The following is a 25003-nucleotide window of genomic DNA, read 5'->3' as shown; positions in this document are numbered from 1 at the left end:
GGCGGGGAGGAGTTGTTTTTTTAGTTTTGCATGGGATATAGCTACTCTGCTTCTGTGTTAGAATATAGCTTCTGTGTAAGAGTAAGAGAGTGTTTTGAAGTCTTAGTCCTACTTCTTCCTCCCCTTCTGTTTCAATGTAAAAATGAAGAGTGCATTGTAACACCTTCAATGAAATAAAATTTCTCTTCTACATTGCTTATTTCAGCAGTTCTTTTGTAGAATTTAAAAACTGACTGCAACATACTGTAAGAAACCAGAAGTCCTTACATTAACCATTTCTTCACATAATATCATAATTAGGTTAGTTAATCAGAATAGTAGTTTAACCTTCTACAAACTATTTTCACTGTGACACATTTTAAATAGTCAATGTTCACCAGGAAGGTCTTTATTTTGTTGATTACATTTCTCTATAACCTCTGCTGGTAAATCTGATTAATGTTCCCAAAGTGCTTTAGAATCTGCTCAGTTCCATTTTCAAGAAATCTTGCCTTGGATTTGAGAAACAGTACTTGTAATTTGATAAAGCATTTCTGGATCTTTATGTACCATGGTGTCACATAATACAAGAAAAAAATTCTGTGTCCACAGTACAGAAAAGTGAAACACAGAGTTTAACACTCAGTTGTCCTAAATTATATCTCCTGATAGAAGTATATACTTGTTATATATATTCTGATTTTAAAAAATTAACTTTACTTTTTTATATATATATATATAAAAATCACATTTTATTTCTATAAAAAATCTGATACACAATAACCATCTATTGTCCTTCTTCAACAAAAATTATTATGATTCATCCTCCAACTGCTTTGTTATGATGGCCTTCACACACTGCAGGACCTCTCAGATGCCACAATAAAATGTAAGTAAAACTCCCTTTGCGAGACCTCAAACTCTTTTGAAAGGGTAAATTCCCAGCTTCAGGTTATTAATAAAGTCCATAAAATACTCTGACGCAAATATCTGTCATTAAGTGAATGAAAGCCACAGAATGATCTTCCGACCTGTATGAACATCACTTATCCATAATGGTTAACTGTTAGGTCATCACCTGGAACTGTTATAGTCTCATCACAGCTTTTGCAAAACCTGTTAGAGTAGGACAGCCCTCAGTGATCTGAGTATGAATCAGATATACCACATGGCATGGAAACATGGACATCTCTGGACTGTTGGTAACCTTGCTTTCAGTAATATCCACCCACCCTTTCCATCCATATCTTCGGTTTGCTGATTGTTAACATCACCTTTGCTTTGTAAGACATGCATGTTGCATTTAGATAATGAAATCATTAGGTAAGTGATGAATCCCCTTGCACTCTAGTCAGTCCTCAGAGATTAGAGGGGCTAGGGGCAGCTGGACTTATCTCTTAATAGATATGCCAATTATTGCTGTATCTATAGGCCTGACACCAAATGCACGAACAGCCCATGTGCTGTAGGTCTGGTTGTATTCAAGAAGCAGTCAGGTTCATGAACAGTTTGGTTTATTCTTATGCAACATCTACAGGTTCTTTGAGATTGCCTGTGATAAATGCAAGAACTGCAGGTTGGCCACATAGCACTACACACAAAAGAACAACTGCAATCACATACACTTAATTCTTGGGTAATCACTCAGCATAGCTGAGAGCACAAATCTTACCAAAGGTGTCCCTTCTGGGGGATGTGAGGATCACAAATCCATCGATCTGTCCCTCCAATTTAGTATCAGATTATTGTCTCTCTGAGTTAGTTACAAACTCGGGGTAATATTTATCTAAGTGCGTATGTGTGTGGGTGGGTGGGACTGTGGTCAAGCCATTGTTTCTTGAGTAACGACACAGCACTTCCCTTGGTGCAAAGTGTGTGCTGGTTTTGCGGGAAAAGAGGGAGAATGAGAGAGAAGGTCTGCAGAGTTTTGCAAAGCAGTCCTTGAGAGAAGGGGAAGAGCAGGAGATATATCTGCACAGTTGTGTCACATGTTCCTTGAGAAAAGTGGAAGAACGAGACCACACAGCCTCCACCTCATTTCACATTCCTCCTTGGTGCCACGGCAACACAAATCACTGGATCTCCACCCCATCCTGTGTTTGTTCTGGGCACCATCTGTTAAGAAAATGTGTGTTTTGCAGTTTTTTTGCTGTTTTGCTTTTCCCTTCCAACAATGCATTACTTTGATACAACTATTCAGTAAAGCCTTGTGTTGTATTTCTTTTTCATTAGTAATTTATGTTTCAAAAAGATACTTAGGAAATCTTATTTTATCTCCAGCTATGGCACTGAAATAAGAGGTGAATGTAGCTGTGTTCAAAGTTCTTCTAAGATAAGAGTTTCCTTTTTATAGCTATCTTTTTCAGTTGTATTACCTTCTCTTACTATGACCTTTAATGAAGCTTTTTATTCTTTTTTTTTTTTTTTCACCCGGACAGTGGTAATAAAGAGTAATAGGCAATACTTGCTGTATTGCATAATATGATAATTATTTTCCTTTTAAAAAATAAATCTTCATTACTGTCTATTCTTTGTTGTATTCTCCAGTAATCTAACCTTTCGGAAGGTCCCCAGGAGTACTGGAACTAGAAATCCAACACTGATTAGAATGGAGGACTACTTTTGACATAAACCAAGCAATAGATACAATATGTTCCTCATGTCTTCATCATCATGGAATTTGTAAAAACTACCTGTAAGTGGCTTAAGTGTGGGTTTTTTTTCATCTCTGCAAAGTCACAGGAGAGAGTATAAATAAAGCTTCCTTAGCTACTTCACTTATTCTAATGGTATAAAAAAAAATGTGTCTTTACATCTCTGCTTCATTACATGAATGGATTTTTCCCTTCACCATCCATTTTTTCCCTGTGTTTGTTATGACAGCTTTTGATGCTGTTAGGGTTTTTGTCATTACAAAACAAATTTACAGTACAGTCTGAGTGAAGCGTGACATACCCAGTTTAAACATCACTATGACTACAGTTTTATCTAGCTGTAACACTGATACTGCTTTCACTACAGCAGTTACTTTTGCATGCTGTGCTAAATGTGTATTATATCTAAATTGTTCTGATTCTGGCTGAACAGAGGAACCCTTGACTAGAAAACTATTGACAGTAGTGCCTGTTTGGACAGAAAGACTTAACTACACACATAGACACAGCTGAGCTTTCACAGTGCAACTACTATTACATCCAAGGCTAATCTTTCTGAAAAGTGTTAACTGAACTCTTATGTATTTCACCCTGTAGGCATTCACTGGTTGTTCTTCCTACTTAGAACACTGCAAGTAGAGGTGAAGGTTCCTAAACAGGGAATAATGTGAACTGTGGCTTCTGTCAGAATAATATCCACCTTGTTAATCCTGCAGAAGAAACAGAGCTCTCTCTGATTTTTACTCATGTACGTATGTATTTATTGGTTTGTTTTCCAGACAGTATTTTAAGAAAATGCAGGAATTCACTTTCCAATTTTTCTCAGGTTTCTACTTTAACTTTCTTTCTCTGGGTCACTTTTGGGGGCAACTTTTAGCATGTTCAAAGATACTACAGACATAGTTTATACACAACTTGAGAGCACAAAGCAATAATTTATTGGCTACTACACACAGCATATTGCTAAGATTAACTAACAACTATGCTGTGTTCACCAGTCAGTTGCACGGGGAAGAGTGAGCTTCTGTCACATTTGAGACTGGGATGACCCTCCATATTATTGAGTTGCTGTCTTCTGATTGAACTCCTATTTTGGGAAGCGAGGGCTGGATAGGATTTTGGTGTCAGTATTTTTCCTCTTGAATCCTTGAGCTACTAACTCCCCATTTCACCAGCTACTATTTTGTCTCTGTGTTTACTTTTCTTGTTTTTCATGGTTTCAAAGCACTTACCTTTTCGCATCTTAGCAACAATTTTCTCAGTAAAACTGATCCAAGGTCACACAGCTGCTTTGAATGAAACTAGGCCTTGAATCACAAACAGCTGAATAAGGTTGAGTGTGGGGCTACTTCAAATCAAAATGAGTTGGTTCCTCAGCTGAATAGCAGTCCTGAGTATCCAGATTATTGCAATGATTCAGTTGCCCAAACGGTCTAATATTCTGTGAGACATCCTTGAATATCCACCTGGCTTCTGGCTATCAGTCAATGTGAGTGCCGCCTCCTGTATATTCTAAAACACAACTGACTGCTCTCTTATATCTGAACTTTACTCAAAGCTTGAACACTTCATTCATATTTAAACATCTGCACTTAGACTCTTAAATTGAAGTGTCTAGAATCTGCAACTGAATCCCACCCTTATTTTCCTATACTTTAGCTGAATCCTATTCTCAGTCACAGCATTATTCTGTAAACATTAGATTAAATAATATCCTGAGAGGATTTTTTAATGCAATGTATATGATGCATGACTGAGAAATTTAGGCTCTTTGCTTTTTCTGTCAACAGCATAGAGTTTAGCTTAAAATTTTTGGCACTGCAGTACAGCAACACCAGGGTGCTGATTTAATGAAAAATGGAGCAACTCTTTCCTCTGTTCTGTAACCAGTTTTCAGTGGAGGGACCTATGCTCCTTGCTTCAGCAGCAGCTGTGGCCAATGGGCACATTTAAATTAAATATAAACTGAAGAATGCATGTCGTTATCACTTTTTAAAATACACTGTAGTTTCCTCAAATATATTTGGTTGATATTAGTGACAAATTTGTAGACTACCTATCTGATGGCAAGTTCTGTGGAACAATGATTAATTCTTGTGAATTTTTGAATAAATCCTAATTCTTCCTGTATTTTATATATATATATATATATATATATAAATCCTAAAGACTCTCAGGTGGTCCTAGAAGAAATGACATAAAAAAACCCTCTACTTTTTTTCTGTACACAGATTCAGAAAAAGTTTCATATGTACTATAAAAGTAATCTGGGAACATTTACTCTTTAGATAATGAGATAATTATTTGCAATTGTAATTGCAGAGTTTACAATTTAATACTGATATTAAGCACAGACTCTACTAACAGCTCTTCAGATCTAGACAATAATACAAATTCTGAAGATCAGTGTAGGACAACATAAAGGATATGACTTCATAGAAAATCTTCAAGTAATAAATATGAAAAAGGAAAAGAGTTATTACTTGGTTTTTAAATTTATTTTTTTTACACAACTGTAGTGCAAACATTTTTCATGTTAAGCACAGATACATGCTATTGGTGTTAACTGGTCTCAAAAGAGTTGATTCAGTCATACAGGATTTTTTAGGTCTGCTCACTCAAATTTTTCAGAATTCATTACATTCTGAAGTAATTTTAATTTTCCAAAGTTCTGCCCAAAGTTTTATTTGAATGTTATAAAAATTACTGTCAAATTGCTTATACTGTGATTGGATATCACATGCTTTTAATTTTGTTTTCTTGAAGTATTAAAAACTGGAGCAGTTTCTGCAGACTGACTAGAAAAGTACTGAAGCTGTAGGACAGCACTCACTTCAAAGAAGTTTTTCAGTCTTCAGAAAACTCCTGTCCCTGTTACTTTCCATGTCAAACCTCTAGCAGCAAAAACCATTCTTTTGTCTCCTCAGTTGTGGAAAAGAAGTGACAACTGCAGCATTTTTACAGCTCATAACAGTGTCAGAAGCAAAGCCTGTAAGGAAGAAAATACAGAGAAAAAAAACCCAAACCCCTCACAATGTGTATTTCATTGAAGAGAAATAAGCAAGAACAAGAAAACGTTTCTGCAGTGACAACAAACACATGAAAATAACAACTGAAGAAAATGAAAATAAGGAAAGACAAAACCGAACATGAATTCTAAAAGAAAAATTTTCACTGCGTGATATATGTACTTAGAAAAACTCATAAACGCCTAGAAAAATAAATGTTCCTGGAAGCTAGAATAGAAAGTTTGGGAATATTAAATTATGATGCGCTAGACAGAGAGGAAGCAAGGGTCAAATTCTAAAATAATTCAGTCTTTAACTGGGGGAAAGAAGGTTAATTCAAACAGCATTCACACATATTCCATCATTCTGGATGACAGTTCCTCTGGCTATGGATTATCTAGGTTGAAATAACATTCCATGCGCTGTATTAAAATCTTAATCTCAGAGAAGTTTTTATTTCTGTGCATTTGCAGAACTTGAAATATTGTATCCAAAAAAGGAACCATTCCAGATCATCAGCATCAATAGAGGCATTCCTGTTCACTTAAAAAGCTTTGAGCCCCTCATAAAGTCACTGCACTGGTACATAGGTACACAGACAATTTTTTAATTTTATTTATTTTTTTTTTTAGGAAAAAGGGCATTTAAAGATAGTGCCCTAAAGGAACCTTCTGGAAAACAGATTTCTTATACTGAAGCAGTAGCAGCAATCCAGTCTGGTCCCCTCCACCCCCCAAAAAAGCTTTTGTACAATTTGACCTTTGCTGCTATTTTATACAGAGATACATCCTGTATTAGATTTCAGAACTGGTTCTGGAAAAATGATTCCTTTAATATATTATGCCTATCAGTGACAGCCTTTATAGGTTTGGAATCCTTAGTCTTTTAGATAAGTCTGAGGATTTGAAGCTGATCTGAAAAAGTATAAAATGTATTGATTAAAGGGATAGGGTAATAGGTAACGTGAGGAACTGTGTTTCTGCCTGTTAACTCAGTAAAGATACAAAATTATCTTTAAAAGCACTGTCATCTTATCTTTCAGGAAGCTTGTGCTTATGAATGTCACCCTAAACAGCTCTGTTGCAGAATAACATGTATCTTCAGATGCATCAAAAGAAGAGAAACATCAGGGAGCCTGGTTACTGCTTATTAGTAAAGATTATTAAAATTATTTAATGTGATTTGCTGAGAATGTTAATAATCAGAACTATGCAAAAGGAAAGTATAATGGAAGCTGAATATAAAGTTCTATTTTGCCATGTTAATACCCTAACTGATGAGAACCAACTTTTATTTTGTAAATAATATCCCCTAAAATCAAAAATTGGTACATATTCCAGCAGTATTTAGAAACATGAAATTTAAGATGTTCTTCTGGGAGCAGGTATATATATTTGAATGTCTGGGTATATTGTGAAGTATTTGAATCACGTTCCTCCAATTTGCTTGCATAAGAAATTCTCTTAAAAAAAAAAAAAATAAAAAAAAATTATGCTAATAGCAAATGAATGAGCAAGTCCTTATGATTTCTGTTATTTAAAAGCTTGCAAGGATGGAAGAGAAGAGCATTTTGAATTTGTGTTATTTAATAATAAATCTGCTTCTAGCAAGCAAGTAATCTAGCAAGTAGAAACCCTGCAGTTTATAAAAGTGTGATTTTTGGACTTATGCATTATAATGAAATCATTTTTATTTCTGAAAAACAAAATTAATTATCAGGATTCATATGTGCTGGTACCAACTAGAAGAGAAAATTTATGCAAAAATCATAACATCATTTATATAATTTATCCTGTTAAAATAAAAACCAATTAGTACATAAATAACAGCCAATGGCTTGAGAACATATTGCCTTAAAGTTCATTTGAAAACAACAGGTACAGACTTGGAAGAGAAAAAGCAGTGCAGATTTTAAACAGAGAAATAAATATTAAATTCTGTCTTTTATGTGGCAGAAGATGTTTCTTCATAATTTACTGGAAAAAATAATATTAAATAATAACATTACTGCTAATTAAATATTACATATTTTTGGTGCATATTCTTTCCACAGACTCAAGAAATGAAAAACAAGCGAATAAATGTTAGGAAGAAAGATGTTGTTCTCATAATACTACATGAGATTGTACATAAAGCATGATTCAAAATAAAACTATGCTCTGGAATGTGACATGCTTAGATTACAATAAGCCACTGGTAGATTTTTATGTCTTATGTATGGGTTCTGAGTGAAAGCCAAGAAATGTGCCACTGACTGTAAAACCAGGAAAGAAAGCATTGAGAGTTAATTTCAGTATAATTAAACCAGAATGGATTTCAGAGACTGCCATGAACCAATATTGCACAGGGGGGGGGGGGGGAGAAGACAGACAGACCAGCAAACTGAAATGAGTTTGGTACTAGCTCTAATGCTACTAGGTGGATGGAAAATTTCCATCTGACTTAGTTAATTCAAGGTTCAGTCTTCTAGAGAAAACCTAAAGATTTCTCCATCTAATTCATCATATATGCTTATATGTAAGCTAATGGAGGGTTTTTTTGTATGTATAATCAAATTTGTGTGTTTCCTATTATTCCATTGTTACTGCTTTCACTCAAAGGCATGATGACAGGTGAGACTGCACTATTTCGAGTCTTAACACACTTGTATTCTGAATCACAGAAACACAGAATCATCTAGGTTGGAAAGGACCTTGAAGATCATCTAGTCCAAACATTAACCTAACATTGACAGTTCCCAACTACACCATATCCCTCTGCACTATGTCAACCCGACTCTTAAACACCTCCAGGGATGGGGACTCCACCACCTCCCTGGGCAGCCCATTCCAATGCCTAACAACTCGTTCTGTAAAGAAATGCTTCCTAATATCCAGTTGAAACATTCCCTGGCATAAAGTGAGACCATTCCCTCTTGTCCTATCGCTTATTACTTGGTTAAAGAGGCTCATCCCCAGCTCTCTGCACCCTCCTTTCAGGTAGCTGTAGAGGGCGATGAGGTCTCCCCTCAGCCTCCTCTTCTCCAGACTAAACACCCCCAGCTCCCTCAGCCGCTCCTCGTACGACCTGTGCTCCAGACCCTGCACCAGCTTCGTTGCCCTTCTCTGGACACGCTCGAGTCATTCAATGTCCTTTTTGTAGTGAACACAGGAATCAAGGGGCAGCCTCACCAGTGCCGAGGACAGGGGTCAGATCCCTTCCCTGTCCCTGCTGGCCACGCTATTGCTGACACAAGCCAGGATGCCATTGGCCTTCTTGGCCCCCTGGGCACACTGCTGGCTCCTGTTCAGCCAGCTGTCAGTCAACACCCCCAGGTCCCTCTCTGACTGGCAGCTCTCCAGCCACTCCTCCCCAAGCCTGTAGCGCTGCTGGGGGTTGTTGTGGCCCAAGGGCAGCCGCCGGCATTTGGCCTTATGGAAACTCCTCCAGTTGGGCTCAGCCCATGGCTCCAGCCTGTCCAGGTCTCTCTGCAGAGCCTCCCTACCCTCGAGCACATCAACACTCCCACCCAACTGGGTGTCATCTGCAATCTGACTGAGGGTGCACTCCATCCCCTCGTCTAGATCATCAATAAAGATGTTAAACAGGAGTGGCCCCAGTATTGAGGACACCACTCATGATCCGCTGCCATATGGATTTAACTCCATTCACCACAACCCTTTGGGCCCGGCCATCCGGACAGTTTTTTACTCAGGAAAGCCTGTGTCCATCCAAGCCTTGAGCAGCCAGTTTTGCCAGGAGGACGCTGTGGGAAACGGTGTCAAAGACATTACTAAAGTTGAGGTAGACAGCATCCACAGCCTTTCCCTCATCCAATAAGGAGGTTGCCCTGTCGTAGAAGGAGATCAGGTTTGTCAGGCAGGACCTGCCTTTCATAAACCCATGCTGAGTGGGCCTGAGTATCTGGTTGTCCTGCATGTGTTGTGTGATGGTACTCAGGATGAGCAGCTCCATCAGCTTCCTGGGCACTGATGTCAAGCTCACAGGCTTGTAATTTCCTGGCTCATCCTTCAGACCGTTCTTATAGATGGGTGTCACACTGACCAATTTCCAGTCTGTCAGGACCTCCCCAGTCAGACAGGACTTCTGGTAAATGATGGAAAGCAGCTTGGCAATCACCCCAGCCAGCTCCCTCAGCACCCTTGGGTGTATCCCTTCTGGTCCCATAGACTTGTGTGTGTCTATGTGATGCATTGAGAATTACCAATGATTACTTCCACTCTGGTATGAACATCCTAAACTGTGGAAAGATGCTTGAAATAAATGCCAATTTAATCTAAATGTAAATAGAGACTACAGAATCAATATACTTATGTTATGGTTAAAATGCTTCTGATATAAACTATATAATAATCCAGTTGTGTCAGAATTCTGCTAAGATCCATGGGGCACTGGTGCAAAATGTGTCAAAAAATAAGGAATATCTAATATAAGAAAATAATATTAATTATAAGTCAGCCTCTACTGCTGAGACTGAATATCTGTTCTTCTTCTTGTTTTTGCATTAATGAATGAGATGTTCAGAAAGTTGTGCTCTGAAGTTTCACAGAGTTTCGCAGCTGTCAGGATATAGCTCATGTACCTTAACAGCTATAAAGCTTGGTGCTAACTCATACAGAATCAAATACTGAATGATTTTTTAAAAGAGGATACAAAATCAAAGTTTGTGCCAGTGAATAAATTTTTAAGAAGGTAGAAAATAAAAAGAAGAAAATGAAATTAAAATGGCGATTGTAGTTAGCTAAAACACAGGACCAGTATATCTATGAAGAAGAAAATACATGAAGAGGAATAATATGAATATATTAATATGAATATATGAAGAAGGAATATATCAAGAATGAAATATAGTTGTCTGCAAACCAAGAAACCCAACAAATGAATGTCTTGATAGACAACAAATCTTTCATAAATCAACAAATCAATACCATTCCTCTGTGAAAATATATCACCCATCAACTTAACCTGACTTCCCAATGCCTGTGACTTCCAAACTGTGAGTCCAATGCTATCATCTGCTATACAGGAAAGGTACCATATTAATCAACAGTATTTTGTCTGACGCAGCTGTAACCTATTTTCCAGCTGTAACCTATTACAGACCTGAAACTGCATACATCTTCCCTTTCTGAAAAAAAAGTAACTTCCACTTCAATCCGGTGACCATTCTGAATTCAGACATTTTAATTATTTTCAGAAATATGTATGAGTATGTGTTGAAATCAAGCTAAAATCTCACAGCATAGTATGTCATCTCATACCTTTCAAAGATTTTGTTTTTGTAGAAACACATACGTGTGAAATGGGTGTTTATCATTATTTAATATTTCCACTACAATATTTTCTAAGGGCTTTGTCCAAATAGAGTCCTCAAAGGGGAGAAAGAATAGTCATTCCTAGGCATCTGTTTAAAGGCAAAGTGAATGACTTAATCCTGCCCATATAGTAGAATGATGAAATTCAGAAAAACTGCATGGACCCAATTCTGTACATCCAGTTTGCTGCAATGCTCAGAGGTACAAATCTGGTCTAGAAACACTACAGACAAGTAGTTGAGGACTCAGACCAATACTGAGATATAAAATGGACATACTGTTTTTCTTTCTGGAATAGGCACATATAAGATCAACCTTTTATATGAAGCATGGGGTAGTGCAGACATGTTGAGTGGAGTTTATCTAATCACATGTACGTACCTACAGCATAAACATAGACAACATCTGCATCACTCATCCAAATTTCACTTTGGAGATAGAAATTGTCATTTTAGGTCTATTCAGCTCATTCTGTAAGTTTACAACACCATTCATCTCAGTCTAATTTCAACTTCTAAACCAGGTCAGATGACTAGAATTCTGTTTATCTGCATTGATTATAAAGGGTACCTACATCAAGTAGCTCAGAAGTAGACATCTAAACATAGCTGAAATGAATTCCACTTAACTTTCTGTTTTGCAGGAAGAGTAGAATTCATTTCAGCTATGATTAGGTGTCTATTCTGTGAAACATGAAGTAATATATATAAAGCATTTCAAGCATGTTTCAAGGAAGTTTCCAAAATATTAGTTTATTTTTACATTCTTGTTGTATCTCTATTAGTTTACAAGATATCAAAACAAAACAAAACAAACGGGTATGGAAAGTTCAACAGAAACTAGACAGTCATGAAAATTCTTATGTGAAATTTTAAATCTGTTACCTTGCAGTGTTTTTCATATTTTGCCCTGGAGCATATCTTGTTCAATCTGACAATCAAGTAGGCTTGTACAAAATATAAAGATATAGTACACTGACTAAATATCCATGTATCACCTTGGTATTGTCTGAGGGTTATAAGGAAAGTGATCAGTGGTAAAGATAAATATAAAGCCTATTGAAATGAATGCAGATAGGTCTAATGCCATCAATTTCAATGTTATCACCACTGACACTTGTCCACTTGAGAGAAGAATCAGACCTCTCATTTGAAGCATTTGAATAGACCAAATTCACAGCAGCTGTAACCAGGCAAACCTCATTTCTATTATGGTATTGAGCCCAAATACTTCAGATTTCAATTTGACATGATCTACCACAAACTTATATTCACAGTACTAGTCCTAAAAATCACCCATAAGCAAAGATGGTAATTTCTAAGCACTGTACAGGGACCCAAAAGATAAAGGCTGAATTTCTGATCTTCTGACTCTGATAGGGGTTCTTTTTGTAATCTTGGGGAAGCTTCCTAGTTGCTATATTTTACAGGTCCCAGCAAAATAAGGAATATTTTCTCCCTCTTTTCTCCATTTTTCTCCTTGGGCTTCTTTTGAATAGTTTTGCACTATTGTAATTCTTTAGCTAGATTTTTGATCTATGATCTTAATACAAGAACAGGATATTCTAAACTAAACATACTTTATTTGTAGCAAAATAAAAAATGGTCTTATAATGTATTTAAAATTGTAATAATTGAACATATTACACCGACTTAACTACAATGGTATGATTAGGATAATAAAAAAAATAACTTTCATACATATACAAAGCTTTGCATCACAAACTCTCTAGGGGAAAGATCACATAACATATTATGTGTTTAGGACAAAAGTGATTTTAAGTGAGGGTAAAGAAATTTCTTTTTACTGAAATGGGTAAGATTTTGATCTTTCAGTGTGTTTGCTTCACGGCAAGAATAATCATGTACAAAGAATGTGCAAAATTCTAATTCCCTATAGCACAGACAAAACCAAAGCAGACAAGGGTTTTGTTTTTGTTTTGTTTTTTCCTTCAGAGAGCTAACCCCTTCTTTTCATTGCTTTCTGACTTATGTTTCAAATACTATTACTACACTAACCTACCCACAATAACTATCTTTTTTCATCTTTCTTAACTGGAGTCCATATGCTTCATAAAGTAATTTACTGCAGTGCGATCTCACTGTGGCTTATGTTAAGACATCTCACAGTTATTGCTGACTTAGTCTATTTATTTAAGACGAGTAAATCTTTAAAATAATCTCGCTCTCTTGTAATTATATGAAGTTAGTTTATGAAATCCATCCCTCAGTTGCATGTAGCGATTTTTCAGGTGTGTCAGGTTTACAGTGTAGCATTTTTTGGCCTTTGTATTACAATTGCCCTTCTGCATCTATTGAGTATATTCCTACTTTACAGAGACTTCGGGAGACAGCATGCTTTGAATTAATGGTGTATATTCTGTTCCAGTGTATACTGAACAATAGGATTTCTTTTGTCATCTTCCTTTGGTCACTAGCAATTACCTGTGTTCTGATGACGAGCAGTAACTTGTTAAGCCTTGCTAATCTGATTGCATGGTTTTACCCTCAGGTTTTATACACCATTGCTCCCAGAATCTGCTACCATCATAACATCTTTTTTTTTCTCTTCTCTCTGCAGTTTCTTACACAGCTTACTGATTAATGTTCTAACCTCTGTGTTTGTTCCTAGAGAAATCCCCAGAGTCACCAAGCTGATTTTCTGCTCAAACTGTCTTAATATGTGCTTAGTTTGGCAATCTCCTCTTACCTCCTACATAAGACAAATGGTATCTTACAATTATTTTCACTGTAGAAAGGTGGCTAGAAGTCCTCCTGATAATAAAAAGAAAAAACCAAAACCCCACCCCCTTAACAACAATAAAACCAAAATAACCCCAAGGTTATTCTGGTTGTGTTTTTGTTGTTGTTGTTGTTGTTTTTGTTTGTTTGTTTGTTTTTTAATTTGTTTTTTTATTTGTTTGGTTTGTTTTGATTTGCCCTTTTTTTCCCCCTAGCTTGCCTTGTTGCTACAGCTTAGCTGAGTGGGAGACAAGTTATACATTGTCTTCCACCTTTAAACTGAATGGAATAATTTTTCTTAAAATAATTTTTATTAAAAAAAATAGTTCAGGTAACTGTATTTTAAAAGTCTTTTACTGATACACATCAATAAGAAGCAAATGTAATTAATTTAGTGAAATTAGCTTGATTTGTAAAGGTTATTTGCAAAAATCTTTCATCAAGCATATTAGGGATGGAGGAAAGTTCACAAGTGACATAATGAAACAGATGGGAGGAGAAAAACACACCAGATTGCTATTGTTTTATTATATGAGATGGGTTAGGAAGGATTATGACAGCTGTTATTTCATTTAAGGAAGTTATAAATAATTTAATACCCAAGTGCTTCTAAGAAAAACTGCATCTTGGGGAATTTGCCACCTACAGTGTGTGCTTAAACCAGTGGTAAGCATGTATTATGTATCTCCCCTTTGTGTCCAATCGCAGGGGATTATGAGTCTTTTCTAGCCCATAGCTATAGACATAGTCCTTTCGCTGAAACTATAGATGATCATGACTGAAGCATTGGAAGTCCCTAGATCACAGCTAAGACAACAGCTGTTGCACACATGCTCATGTGAAAAGAAAGAATATCGCACAACAGTAAAAACAACTACCCAGTTCCAAAGAGGAAACAATATCAGATAGTGATCTTTGACAAAGTGAAAGCTGTAAAAACAATGCCTTCCTCCATCCTCAAGCCACTTACCATGTATTTTAAACTTAGACTATGAGAGAGTATGAAAAACTGTCTGGTGTCCAATAAACCTATCAGAACTTTTGCCATGTGGGCTCACTGTCAGAAAGGTATTACCTTTTCAAAATTTCAAACGCCCTAGTTTGCAAAAGGAAGACATTTAAGTGTGAAAGGCAGTTGAAATTAGGCTCCTAAAAGATTAAGTCAGGTATTCAACAGGACATTAGGCATAATTCATGTGGAATTTGCAGTTACCTTGAGGAAAGCAAATCAGAGAAAACTTGCTGTCATACTCCAATTTCTGGCTTGCAGCTTCCATGAGAAGATTCCTGAAACAAGATATAGGAGAGGGGGAAGTTGGTGTTCAGTAGTGTCTTGCTCTCAGAAAGGAAGCAGAGCTCTGAACCCCCAGGAAGCCTCTTTAGCTTCCAAATTTCAGATTCACATTTCATACAGGGATGCTTAACATGACAGCACTCAGCATGTTGGCTGCTTTGAATACTAATTTAGGTTTCTGTATTTGGCGTATAGTTATATCTAGGCACCTAAACTAGCACTGAAAATTCTGGTTTGAGTATCTACATTTTAGGTGTTGCAGTGCTAAGCATCGCAATGTTGTCTATTGAATCACCAGCTGAATCATTTTTGAAAACCAGATTTAGGACTAGAGAGAAATAAGAGATTAGATATATAAAGGAGTACGAGTACGTAAATCACGTATTGGCTAGTCTGTGCTTAAATAATGCTTATCCTTGGTGTATATAAGATACATTGAGTTTATCTCTGATCAAAATGTTTTCTGTTTTCTATATATTACAGTTCTTCGACACATGCTTAGATCTTGTTTAAACAGACACCCAGGATCTATTCCATATAAAGCTGTCCTTAAATCCTGTCATCATACCTAACAAATACCAGCAAGATCAAGCCTGTTATATTTTAATATTTTTAATGGTTTTTGAAGTGACTCCCTTACTTGCTGTAGAGAGTGTTCATCTAATAAGCTTTCTGTTTTCATATAAATGAAAAACAAAACAAAACAAAACAAAACAAAACAAACAAACAAAAAAAAACACCAAACCTGTTATGGTTATTCCCAGAGGAAAAATAAGCATAATTACATCTTTCTCCCTTTCAAAGTATTTTGAAGGAACTGTAACATTTTGAATGAGAGCCTATTGTTACTGCTATTATACTATATTATTACAGCTGCTTTTATTAGGACCTTTAAATGTGTATAGTTTTATTCATATGCATTATTTTGATGTAAAGACTTTTTTGTAGTTTCCAACTACATAACTACATAGAATGACATATCATTATTATACATTGCTTTATGATGTTTAGTATTGTCTTTGCTAATAAAGACTATCTTTTTTTTTTTTTTTTTTTTTTTTTTTTAAGATCAGATGAGTTACTTCAGGACATCTACCATTCCTCCCTATCACTTTGGAAAAAAAAAAAAAACAACAAACCAACCACCGCCAAACATGGTAAGTTACTGTAAGGTGGATTTCCCAGACTCATCTTTACATTTGTACTTTGTGTTCCCAGCTGAAGCAGATTCCAGTGTTTAACTTAAGATAAAAATCTATTTCTTTCATTGTACTTGACACTTCATTTTGCATAAGATAAAAATTCAAACTCCACAATTCCAATATGTTTTCAGTGAACCATCTAGATCATGTAGAATGGATAAACACTGGGGAGTGCTAGGGGTATCTCAAGATGCTAGTAGCTGAAATCCAGAACAAGGTCTCCTGTGGTCTGCCTGTGAAATAGTTTGGGTTTACAGTGGCAATCGTGCTTCCCTAAATAAAAAGAGGTGATTTATTATGTTAGAAGAGCAAGTCAGGAGAAGAATCTCAACATTTATTTTCTTTTTCTTGCTACAAACAACTTCACAAATGACCTGAAAGCTCACTATGGAGCTTACAGGATCACTTTCAAGCACTTTTTTATAAAATGGACAAAAGTGTTACATTACATTGAGATGTTTCTCCTTGGCTGTTTAGGTTTAAAATGTTTTTGGTATGACATTGCAAAATACAGTAATTTAGCAGTCATGTTATATACTGGTGTTACTGCAGAATCTTGTTACATATACTGCAAACACTAATGAGTGCATGCAGAGCAATTGAGCGAGAAACATGTATTATACAAAGTGCAGTCAGTATATTTTTGGTATCTAACCACTGTCATGTCCCGCTCAGACGAGGGGACAAGAGACTCAGATTTGCAAATACCCAGTGGAGCGGACAACAAGTCTCCAAGTCCAAACGTTTATTAACTAACCACAATGTACTAATTGAACACATGATAATTGCCTCAGTATATAGCAAACTGTGGCAAGCGATACAATATGCCTTGCATTTCTTAATGGAAAAAGGAAAAGAGGGAGATAGAGGGAATGGGGAAATACAGATCACTGGTCTGGGTTCCTGCACTGATCCTGCATGCAAGGGTTCCATGAAGAGTCTGTCGTTTTCTCTTGCATCCACCTTCTTCGCTTCACTGCTCTCTCCAGGGCTCCCTCCTTTCTTCCCCCTCCTCGATTTATACCCACTTTCCTTCGGTCCATCCCCTAGGTTGACCCTCATACCTACGTATCCCATGTACGGGGAGGGGTACGGTGTTTCATGGGATGATGTAATTAGCATGATCATGACAGCCCTCGTTAGCATATTGAGGGGTGTTAACTGAAGCAAAGTTCATTCACCGTAGAGATGGCCCTTGAAATTTGCCCAGGTGCCCCAGAGCAGAGACATCCTGTCTCCACAAAGCACCCTCCGGCAGATGCATCTTGTATTATTCGGGCAGCCTTATCATCTTCGACCTCCACAGAATGCATCCTGTGACTCACAGTTTTGTCTTGCGTTTGAGGCATTTCTTTGATCAGCCACAACTTTTTCTTTCTCAGGCTGTTTTTCTTAGTTTCTCACAGGCCTGGTTTCTCGTCTCACAACCACTGCTTATCTCCTTAGCAAAAACATGTCTACTCTGCTAAATAAAATTTTATGCAACATGATGATGCCTGATTATCCAGGCTGTCTACTTTTCAGGTCACTCTCTGGACCTCTTGTAGACAGCCTTTAACTGACAATCTTCTAGAAAGCCTGGGGGTAGTTAAATCCAGGGATGACTCTCATAGACAATAGGCACAAAAATGTTTAAGGATGGGATCCCTTCATGTCTCTCTCCAACTTTGAAACAAAGAGCTTTGTACCTTATGCTACCACTACATGTCCTCATGCCACAAAACAAAATATGAAATATGCTGACTCAGTTTCACACTAGGAAGGAAACAGTTAGCTGAGTCTTTCCAGTTTCTAAAGCATTATGACCTGGGGGGAAAAAAAAAAAAAAAAAAAAAAAAGTCTTGGGAAAGTAATTCTGCCTTAAAATCATACAGCTCCAATACTAAGTCCAAAACCAAATCCTATGCAGCAATCTGCTCCACATGGACCTGGCCTTAATAGTGAGGGAATGCTATTGTATTTATCAGTACATATAGCCTGCGATATGGTTATCATGACCTTTCCTTTTATCTAGTTTACAATTAAATTTTTAGTAATTATTCTTACCCATCATATGACCATATTTTTAGTGCTTTCAGTGGAAATAAAAGACCAGAAGACAACTAAAGCAGTCATCAATTTTTTTTTCTGTAATCATGCCAAACACACTCCAGTATGCTATGGTACATATTATAGTATCTGAGCTATAATTTTTTCTTTCCCTAGAGGGTTGTTTTGCTTATTTAGCCTTTCATCTTAGCTACATACAAAGACAGTATTACATTGTTAAAAATACAGTGTAACAGAAGCTTTTGTTTAAAAGGGTTTCTCGTTTGGTGGCTTTTTAAATGTTACTCTCTGATGCTTTTTGTGAAGAACTTTTCTTGTAAGCATATTTAATTCTTTTCACTCTGATAGGTTGACTTATCTTTCTTAAATGAAGGTGGCAGCTACATTACTAAATTCAGCCTTTATGCCTGCAGTGGCTGGAGCTTAGTTAGAGATGCATGCGCTTGACAATAGAACAATTGTTCATCAATTCAGGCGTCTCAGTGCTTGAACTAAAGACAATTTGAAGACTTAAGTGGAAAAGGCAAAGGACTTGCAATATGCAGCTTAAAGTTGCTCAGCAGTGCAAGACTTAAATGAAAATAATAAGAAATCAGAAAGAAGTGGAAAAAGCTATGTTTCTAGATTGTCAAAATTTCTTCCACCATTGGTTCCTCCTGCTTACAGCTCTGTACTTTTGTCACAAGTCTTTCAAAATATGCTAAGGGAAAAAAAGCAGTTTGGCATCTGGGAGAAACAAGAGAAAGAGAGAAGAAGAGAGAAGAGAGGAAGGGAGAGAAGGAGAAAGAAAGAGAGGGGAAGGGAGAGAGTGAGGGAAGCAGCAAACAAGCAAGCAAGGAAAGAAACAAGGAAACATTGAAGACATGCATGTATGTATCTTTTCATTTTTTTGAAAAATACAGGTAAATTCTAAGACAATCATTCTCTTGAAAGGTAAAGCTTGTATCTCCTATGATAATGCTAATTTAGCCTTTTAAGTAAAGATTTGGAAGCTGTAAACTAGAGTTCATTTTATGCAGGAATGTCTGATACGGAATGATACAAGTATAGACTACAAACCAGGGAAAAATGAACAAGGCATATGACTATACCTCCTTTGAAGTGAAAGATACTATGCAAATAATGAAATGCAAAGATAATATTATCACCAACAGACCATAACAAAACTGGGCAAAAAAACAATTTTTATCACAATTCAAATAACTGCAATGAGTTTCAACTATAATTATTTTTATATCCTGATAGCAATTAGTAACCCTGTAAAATGTAAAATAACTTCTAAACTCTTTAGGTGTAACTAAGAAGGCGTAATTTAATATACAGATCACAATTACCTTAGTAATGAATTCTGTACAGCATTGGTTGATTCACCCTCCCCTTGACTCTAAGAACTGGTGAGGTGGCACAAGGCAGCCAGCCCAAGATACAACTTGGCATACTCAAAATTCATACGTTCTCACTCAGCTCATAGGAAAGAGTGAACCCATGTTGGTGTGGAGAGTACACAGAGAGAAAGAGATGAACATGTTCTGAAAGTTTGAAATTAAAGAACACTTAGCTCCTGTGCTCTGATTATCAGTGCTGACCCAGACCACTAACCCTACAGCAGCTTTGAGCTCCCAGTGCATGATGATTGGGAAACATTGAGGTCTGAACACACCAACATATACAACTAGGAAAACTTAACCAGTTCCCTACTGTGCCAACTAGACCACAGAAACAAGAGTAAATCCAGGTTTTTGTGTACAATTGAATATAGGTGTGGTGGTTTGGCCCTGCCGGGACCAGAGATCATGTTGCTGTTGTTCCTCCCCCCACCCTCAGACCAGGCACAGCTGGAAGTGAGGCACAAACCCCGGGTTAAAATAAGGAGAAATCTTATACAACAGTGTAACAAATAATAAACCGAACAACAACAACAGCAATAACAATAACAGTAAACATTAATAACAATGAAGAGGACAAGAGATATACAGAGATATACCACAAAGATACAGCAGAGAAGGGGAGAAACAACCAACAAAAGTGTCTTCCTGCGCTTGGGTGCCCGGACCTGATGTCAGCATGGTATCAAATAACCTGTCTAGAGCTCCCTCCCCACTGCTGGGGAAACAATCCTATCCTAGATGAACCAGGACAACAGGCTACCACCTTTGCAAAAAAAAAAAAAAAAAAAAAAAAGATAAAAACAATGTGGCTAGATATGAGTCAATAATTATTCTTAAAAGCTTATTTTTCCTCTTAACTCACACCATATTCTGCCTCTTTTAAATAATGGCAGTGGCAACATTTTAATCCATCTAATCATATAACAGATGGTTATATGGCAATTATATAGTAATGGATATATATCACTTGCTTTAAAGTTATAGAGATATTATTTAACTTGTCTTGCATCCCTTTCAAGATTCCAAATCACTTATATTTAGGTATCTGAGCTTATGTTTTGGATGTCTGGAAATATATGCACTCTTGCTGAAGTCCCTAGTCTTACCATAACTGGATGAATGGAAAGTAAAGGTAGGGCTGCTGTCCCAAAAGGCAACATCTCCTGTTCATGCTGAATACACATTACAATTGGTCTTAGAAACTCAGTTAATAAGATTCTGCATTCATTGCCTGCTTGTTCACAATAGGATCTCATAATTCAGGGTTATCTACATGAAAAATCCTTGCTTTGTGGACTGATCCTTCAAGTCTCTGATTTCATGCAGATGTTTCTTAGTCCTGTTATACTGTCATGTAAATCCACTGCAGATCACTGAGGAAACTGACGGCTTGCTGTTCTCACAAATGCCCTTGACATATAGTCCTGCTGGGCTGATAATATACTTTCTGGTATCTTTAACCATCCTTGGTATCAGAGAAGACATTTAAAGATAAAAATCTCTTTCACATAACAGGGGACAGAAGCGAAGATGCATTTTATGTAAATTAAGTTTAAAAATCTTCAGACTTATTTACTTGAAGTGATTAAGAAAGCTGATGGAGTGTAATATGCATGGAGACATTTCTCCTGCCTCTTGACAATTGAGTTTTGATTGTCTAGGCTTATGGTAGTGCTGTGCATGTCAACTAGGAATAAAATTATTATTAACACTAGCGAATAATCTTCTAATAAGACAGACTTAACATGCAAGAGCCTATATGGTAGGGATGCAAATTTAGAAAGTTTTAAAATGTAAAATGGGTTTAAGGTCTTTGCAGTATGCCTGTAAAGACATACTCCTCCATCCATCAGTAAAGCTTACCATCAGTAAAGGTATTCAGTTCAGCAGCTGAATATTTTTACCGTTTTCTGTGCATGTTCAGTCACATAGTACGATTAACATTTTATGACACTGCATTCATGTAATTTTATTCTGAAACTTGACCTTGTGAATGTTTATAATTTGAAGAATTAATTTGAAAGGTACACAATATGCGGAAACCGGATAAATCCAAGGATTTGAAATAGTTACCTTTGGCTATGGCACCCAGAAGCACTTGAAACAACGGACCTGATTAAAGCTAGTATAAAAGGGGAATTCACAAATACAGTCTGCTGTTGGACAGCTGTTTCACAAGATGCTACTTTTCACCATATGTAAACCTGTGTCCTGGCATGATGCTTTTATTGTGAAATGCAGAGAAACAGTTTTCTGTCTCTGGCACTCCATACTTTAACATAGCGACCATGACAGTATTTTTCCTTATAAATATCCTAAGAAGGATGTTTTTCTGTGTAAAAGAAACACTCACAAATTAACACTTACATACAAAATCAATTCCATCGCAGGAGGAAGATAGGTCTGTGAGGTAGGATTCAGCTGAGATAAGTACTAGGTAAACCAACCTCTAAGAGACTGAAATCTAGGTTAATTTTACTTTTCCAGTTTAACATCATTGAAATCAAACATCAATTCACACACAAACTTTACAGGATTAAAACTGAAAGATTAGAGAAAAATATGTTTCTTCTCCCTAATATACTGGTAAATTTTGGTCACTGAAGTCAGATTTATTTTTGTACTGATGAAAGTACTAAAGATTTTCACTGATTATTACCAGTGTGAGGGACAAGTGTGATCTTGTCTTTGTCAGACCTCAGAGTCCTCATCTCTGTTGTCTATACCGTGGATAGATACAATGCAGACAATCATTTCACTGTGCTATTACTGGACAGGAACAGCCTCATCAGCAGGGTGATACAGTGATGTCTCAAAACTTCAGGTGTTTTCTTCTGTCCTGGTTTGAGACCAGAGGAAAGCTGAGCACCATGCAGCTCCTTGGTCACTCCTTGCCCCTCAGGAATGGGAAGGAGAAATAAAGCAAAAGGCTTGAGGATCAATACAAGAACAGAGAGGGATGACTCACCCATTATTGTCACCAGCAAAAGACTGTGGAATGGCTGGGAAACAACGGACATGTTATGACCGATCCAGACTGAGTGGCACCACTGTAATCAGGATGTAGCTGTTGTGAAGAACACCTGCAAGGGCAAGGGGCTGAGAAACTGCGTGGGTTGCAAAAAGATAAGAACGTTGGAATGTGGAAAACAAGATGTTTGCCTAATAGAAGAACTGCGCATGGACACCACAAGGGGACCAATCATAGAGGGCATAAGGGCGCATGGACAAGTAGTTTTAGCCTATTAGCAATCGAATAGCTGCATGTGTGCTTTATGGTAGTCTATAAATTGCTGTGTATCCTTTAATAAAGTGGCATTAACTTGATCACATTGATCGTATAAGTGTGTCCAGAATTCCCTGCCAGCAAAAGACAGACTCGATTGGGGAAGAAAAATAACATCAATTTAATTTAAACACCACCACTTAACAATCAGAGTAAGACAGTGAGAAGTGTAATAACACCTTACAAACAACTTTCCCTCACCCCTCCCTTCTTCCCAGGCTCCACTTTGCTTCTGATTTCTCTATTTCTTCCTCCTCAGTGGTGCAGGGTGGGCAGGGAACAGGGGTTGCAGTCAGTCCCTCACATATTGTTTCCAATGCTCCTTCCTCCTTGGGGGAAGGACTCCTCAACTCTTCACCTGCTCTAATGTGGGTTCCCTCCCATAGGAGACAGTCCTCCACAAACTTGTCTGATGTGAATCCTTCCCACAGGGCTGCAGCTCTTCACAAACTGCTTCAGCGTGTGTCCCTCCCACAGGCTGCAGCTCTTCATGAACTGCTCCAGCATGGGTCTTTCCTGTGTGTTGTAGTCCTTGCAGCAACAGACTGCTCCAGTGTGGGCTTCCATCAATCATGGTCTTCCTTGGGCGCAGTCAGCTGGTCCATTGTACTGCCCTCCATGACCTACACGTGGGCATCTGCTCCATTGTGGACATCCATGGGCTACGGGGGGAAAGCCTGCCCTTTCACCACGGGCTGAAGGAAAGTCTCAGCTCCAACACATGTGTCCTGTCCCACCCCCATACCCCCCCACCCTGCCTCCTCCTCCTCCTTTTTCTTCAACTTTCCTTGGTGTTTGCATAGGTATTTCCCTCACAGCTTCTCCACACTACTCCAATTCCTCCTGCCAGGTTCCCCTTCTAAAATATAATATGTTATCACAGAGGTGCGGCCATCATCACTGATAGGCTCAGCCTTGGCCAGAGGCAGGTCTGACTTGGACCTGGGGGAGCTTCAGGAAGCTTCTTACAGGGGCCACCACTGTAGCCCCCTCCTCGCTGTCAAAAACCCCAACACACACAAACCCACCACATCTTCTTACATCTCCTTTTTATTCAAAAAATCACAATTATGGGTACACCTGACAAATATAGCTGAGCTACAGGAGACATAAGTGTTGTTGTTAAAGACAGAACAAACTTCCACAAAAAACAACAACAACAAACAAAAAACCCAACCAAACAAAACAACAGCATTTGAAAGCTCAAAATTCAAAAGTAGTCTCAGCAGGTACAGAAGCCTATCTCCCTAGCAGTTCCAAAACCTTTCTCTCTACTACAGGAAAACAGTAGATGCATACAATTTTAATGACATATGACTGTCTTTCCATGTTCAGTAGTTAATTTTCTGCTGAACCCAGACACTCCCATCTACTCACCTGGGCTACAGCCTAGACCACAGATGTACATTCTACCTACATTCTCCACCTCACTCTTTCTTGATGTGTCTTCTGTTTTGCTTTAATGTATTAACTCTCTCAAAGTGTTCTGCTCTAAAAATCTTCAGACTGTTGAATTGCTTTTGATTTTTAATGTCAAATGTAGTATAGTTTATAGTCTTTCTTGTATTGATATCACTTGTCCTCTGTGCTAGGGCAGAAAGTGGCATCAAAACCCTTCACCATTCCTTGTGCAGCCCTCTTATGGAAGCAGGCAGTAAGAGGTTTTGTTTCCCATATACTCTTGGCTTGATATTCACACTGATCCTGTTACAGAACAGCAGCATGACCCTTTCTGTTTCTTTGCAGCTCTAATCTTTTGGGAACAATACGTTGAATGTGCAGATATGTTTCTGCTAAGCAGGTATGACAAAGCCAAAGGCAAGACATCATGCATGTCTGAGGTCAACAGTGCCCATACTGCTCATACTGCTTTCTGTCTTCTTAGGATTTGGGCTAAATTAATTGACCACTTCGGGGAAGGAAAGGCAAGGTAAGGCAAGGTAAAATCACCCAAACTGAAAGTCTTAATTTGCCTAGAAGTAAAGGATTTTGTTTGCTTAGGGTTTAGTGCCTCTTCTTCTCTTCTCTTCTCTTCTCTTCTCTTCTCTTCTCTTCTCTTCTCTTCTCTTCTCTTCTCTTCTCTTCTC

The sequence above is a fragment of the Athene cunicularia genome (genome assembly GCF_003259725.1).
Source record: "Athene cunicularia isolate RWA chromosome 1 unlocalized genomic scaffold, athCun1 chr1_part1, whole genome shotgun sequence".
Taxonomy (NCBI): domain Eukaryota; kingdom Metazoa; phylum Chordata; class Aves; order Strigiformes; family Strigidae; genus Athene; species Athene cunicularia.
Note: the sequence above shows the minus strand (reverse complement) of the source record.